Raw genomic sequence first — 5,382 nt, 5'->3', positions numbered from 1 at the left:
TAGTTCAGCATTTTGCCTTGCTTCTTCTTGACCTTCCTTTCGGTCCTCCTCATGACCTGGACATGGTCAACAAAGTCAATAGACCAGTGGGGACGGCATGAGCCAAAGGCTGGAGTTTGGACATCCCTCCCGCACAATCCCTAGGAGTAGGCAATTGCAGCTGCCACGTTGGCTTCTTTGACCCACCTCCGAATATCACGTGATGGATGACATGGAACAGGGGTGTCAAACTCAACTTCATTCAGGGCCACATCAGGGCTGTGCTTGACCTCTGGGGGGGCACTGGGGGGGTGACTGGGTGGGCATGGCCAGCTGGGTGCTTGTGGCCAGCTTTACACCACTCCCCAAACTGATGGCATGTCTCCCTTTCGCACTGGGGAGACCGGGACAAAGCGATGCAGGACGGCCCCTTAACATTTTCCAGGACGGCTCTGTGGGCCAGTTCTGACCATGTCGTGGGCCTTGTGTTTGACACCCCTGACACGGAACAGCTCTTGCCTCTCTACATGCTGTGCTTTCACCAAATACGCCTCAAAACTTCTTAAGGGCCCCCTTGGCTTGGAGGGAGAAGGGAGTCAAAGCCCTCAGGCATCTCTGCATGGCCTCCTTTGCTTCTTTCCCATAGGCCTTTGCTGAGCATCTGTCCCAAGAACATCTGAAAGACCTCATGAGGACAGCCCTCCAATCTCAGGAAAGGTGCTGGACTGCGGGACTGGTGCTGAATTCATTCCTGGAGGAATGTGGCATGGACATGGAAGAAGTAAGAAAATGCAGGGTTCGCAGCAAAAGGGATAGAGGAGATTTTGTAGAAAACAAAGACGAGAATGGGTGAACCCTTGTTGTCGTGGTGACAAGACGTCATCTGGTTTTAAGAGAGGTAGGGCTGAATGGGAGACCACCAGGTGATCTTAGGGCTGTCATAAAGTTGGGTAAACCTTCCAGAAGAAGGTAAGGGCAAAACAAAATAACCATATCGTTTTCATGAAAGCTACTTTTGGAGAGCCAGTTTGACCATGGTTAAGGCACCAGGAGAAGTTCAAGTCCTACCTTAAGCCATGAAAGCCTCACGGGTGACTTTGGGCCTCTCTCTCTCTCAGCCCCACTCACCTCACAGGGTTGTTGTTGTGAGGAAAAGAGGAGGGGGATGGTACATGTTAGATATACTCTCCATTTTGAATTATTTGTAAAAAGAATAAAGGCGGGATATAAGTAAATAAATAAAAATGTTGCCTTCAGGCATCACATCTGGACTTGACTGGGGATAATGGAGGTGGTAGTCCAAGATACCAGAAGACAGCAGCTCAGAAAAAACACAGAACTGGGGAATTAGCAGCTATCCAAAATTTGAACTATGAACCTCAAGATTTCTTGCCAGTGGCTGAGGTGCTCATGAGTTCCAGATCAGCCTTTTTGGATCTTCCTCAACTTTTCCTGGATCCATTCCAGTTGAAATTAAAAAAAAATGCCAAGCAGGATTATAAAATCCTCGGTTTGGAAGACCTCTTGAGGCTATCCAAACTCACCCTCTGCTCAGGGAAGGCCCAGTTCAACCATTTCAAACAGAAATCATCATAGTCATCTTTTAACGACCCGATAATCCCTTGTGGGATGGAGTCTGGGCAACTGAATGGAGCTGAGTGTTTATTGGCCGGATGCCCTTCCTGTTGCCAATGCGGAGTTTTGTTCGGCAGATACATTCTCATTGTGGCCTGAGAGAGAAACATCTGCATCTACCTAGGATCGAACTCTATTGGCCGCCCGTGCTTGCCGTCCAGACGTAACAGGACCTTAATGAATTGGAAGCGGAGTTGCAGTCGGAATTCGAGGATGTTTTCGATGGAAGCCTGGGCAAGTATACGGGGACCTTTATATCTTTCAACTTAGCATCACCCTTGTCAGAGTGGAACCGAGGCAAATTCCTATTCTCCTTTGGGCCAAGTCACACCTGTGAAACCAGATGGGTCAGTTCATGTATGCGCTGACTATAAACAAGGCACTGCCACAGAGCGCCTACCCGATACCAATAGTACAACATCTGTTGCATTCCTTTGGAAAAGGAAAAATCTTTGCTAAATTCGATTTGGCCCAAGCGTATCAACAATTACCAGCAGATGAGGCTACTGCATAGTGTTGTGGCCCGTCAGTGGCCTGTGCAGTTAGTAGCTGATTCCAACGGCGAGGAGGCTGGTGTGGTGCTGCGCCAGCAGCCTGTACACCTGGCGTTCAAGTCAGACAATGAGGAGGCTGGAGAAGATGTGGTGCCAGAGGCGGGGATTCAGCCAGGGCCTTCAGAACCTCCAGAAGCTCCCATAAGTGAAGAGGAAGAAAATGAGGAACTTCTTCTCGATGCATGAGCGCGCAGAGCTGTTAAAAGGCAGGAGTGGCTCCTCAGGAGGAGGTCTCCTTGAGAGTAAGGCTTGGAGCTAATTGGCCACTCCCCTAGCCTATTTAAGGAAGGATGACGACTGATGCAATTTGCAGGAAACAACTTCGTTCATATTCCTTTGCGTCTTGATTCCAGAAACGTTTGATTCGGCTCTTGTTTATCTCTTGTCAGTTTTCCTGCAAATTACTTCTGGGCATTCTGCCAACCACAGTAAGATTACAGTTATCTGAAATACTGTGCCTCAGAATTGAGTTATTATTCTTTGGATTCTTGTCGGCTGTTAATGAAGTTAAATTAACAGCCCTTGTTCAGAAAAGACTGATTTAAACTGTACTTGTGTTTGAACAACTACTAAGAAAGCTCATTAGTAGTCCTTAATTAGTAAACTAAGGTTTGTACGGACTTTGTGTGGGCTGCGTTCTTTGGGGTCTGTAGCTGGGGCAGAACACAGAGGCACAAACCATTGTGACCCCGGGGGGGGCTTTTAAATGCCGCAGACTACAATTTGGGGTTAGTGTGGCCCCAGGAATTTTCCAATGCTTAATGGAGCGGCATTCCAGGGGTGGTGCCTTACTTTGATGATGTCCTCGTGGCCGCAGAGAACAAGGAACAATTAACACAAAGACTGAGACGAGTTTTCAGTAGATTCCAAGAGGCTGGCCTTAAGATAAAGAAGGAAAAACGCCAAATAGTGGTACCTAGTGTCGAATTTCCGGGATACTTAATTGATGAAGCAGGCATCCACCCCACGAATGGCAAAATCAAGGCAATTAAGGAACCCCCCCCCCCACCTCCCGACAAATAAAACAGAACTTCAAGCATTTCTGGGGCTATTTAATTTTTACAACATTTTTTTACCACAAAAGTGGTAAAGTTGCAGAGCCGCTGCATCGATCGCTTGATAAGTCAGCAGAATGGAAGGTGGCAACGTGCTCACCATGCCAGGAGATTAGGCCAGCGCCCCCTAGCGCACCCTCTAAGTGGTACATGGTCTATCTTTATGTGTCTATTGGTGATTTGTCTCAATGCCAAGCTTCCAGGAATTAGCTAAATTCTGCTCGGTTTCCCAGTGTGAAGCCATGGTCGAGTCTACCCATACATTGTGAAATTAATTTCATTGTTACTGCTAGTTGGTGCTCATGGATGTGTTGTACTAATCTTCTGCCTGTCTGTCTTACATAATGACTGCCACAATCATTAAACTGTATTTTGTAGATGACTCTTGTTTTTTTCTTCTTCTTCTTTTTTTTTTTTTTAATTTGATTTGTATGCCGCCCTTCTCCGGAGACTTACAATGCGCTAAGCAATAGCCTTCATCCTTTTGTATATTTTTATACAAAGTCAGCTTATTGCCCCCACAAACTGGGTCCTCATTTAATCTACCTTAGAAAGGATGGAAGGCTGAGTCAACCTTGAGCCTGGTAAGATTCGAACCTGCAGAAATTGCAGGCAGCTGTGTTAATAACAGGGTGCATTAAACCACTGTACTACCAAGGCTCTTGAGTTATTGAATATTTTGGTTAACCTAAGATGTTTTCTACGGTGAGGCCCTGTGGTTGTAATAGTCTGTTGGCTGTTTCTGAGATGTTTTTCATGTATGGTAGTGTTATCCTTTTCATAGCTTATGTTGGCTGTGCTGTAGGGTGTTGAGTGGTTTTGATAAAGTTGGATATGAGTGTCTGTTTTGTTGGAGGATGTTCTCTAGTTGTTTCCTTTTTCTGATGTTCTCGGTGGCTGCAGTGCGTTTCTCATCTCATGTTCTTACACTGCTCCATTCAAAAGACGTTTGGTTGCCACTTTGCAATGGAACACTTGGTTAGTGTGGGTTATTTTTTTTTTTACTCCAAGACCCAAGCTCTGCCTTTCCAGGAAATCTTCATGAAAGGTTACACCAGAGGTGGGTTTCAGCAGGTTCTGACCAGTTCTGGAGTACCGGTAGTAGAAATTTTGAGTAGTTTGGAGAACCGATAGTAAAAATTCTGACTGGCTCCACCCCCATTTATTCTCTGCCTCCCAAATCCCAGCTGATCAGGAGGAAGTGGGGATTTTGCAGTAACCTTCACCCACCAATCCATGCCACACCCACGAATCCACACCCACAGAACCGGTAGTAAAAAATGTTGAAACCCACCAATGGGTTACACACCTGTACTACATTTTACATCTTCATTCTGGATTCCTCAGTTAGGTATCTTCTCCATTACCGAGTTTTAGCCACCAAGACAAATTCCTTGTGTGTCCAATCACACTTGGCCAATAAAGAATTCTATTCTATTCTATTCTTATAATTTGACAGCAGTGCTAGCTTCATTTCATTTGTATCATCTGGTTGCTACAGAAATTATACTTTGCTGAAAACACTGATAATCAAAAAGAATAACTCTCAGGGTAAAAATTCTGTCTGTTTATCCAACAAATATTTTAACTCATGATGAATAGCTTACAGTCAGTACAACTGGCACAATTCTGCAAAAACATCATTATTATATTACTAGCAGTGCAGGATTTTCTTGTAAAAATATTTCCACATTATACAAACTACTTCGAGTTTTCCGGATAGTTATGATAACAAAGTTGTCCTGAATCTAATACGATCAAATAGTTTAACAATGTCCATCAATTGTAAACCCACAATAGCTACTGAGTAGCTGGAAAAATTGTTTCTTTCTAGATGGATTATACAGATGAAATTTAGAATGAAACCTACTAAGCCTTCATTAATTCCTTGAGATTCCACGTTTCCAAACTGAACCATGAAATTCTCATTTGTAGAACCACAGTACATGATGATGGCATTGTTGTATTTTTTCAGAGGGACTAAATTCAAGTTCTTAAACATGTCTGTTGAACATGGTTTATTTAAAAAAATACTGCCCAGAGAAAAACCTGGTTGTTATGAATAGTTTCCCATATCTAATGGAATAACTAACATACTTCTGCCCATCATTTATTAATTTACCTTCAAGTATGAATATCTGAAATGTTTTTTTTAATCC

Source organism: Pituophis catenifer, unplaced genomic scaffold, assembly GCF_029215685.1.
Source record: "Pituophis catenifer annectens isolate HBS135680 unplaced genomic scaffold, rPitCat1.0.hap2 SCAF_8, whole genome shotgun sequence".
Classification (NCBI taxonomy): Eukaryota; Metazoa; Chordata; class Lepidosauria; order Squamata; family Colubridae; genus Pituophis; species Pituophis catenifer.
Note: the sequence above shows the minus strand (reverse complement) of the source record.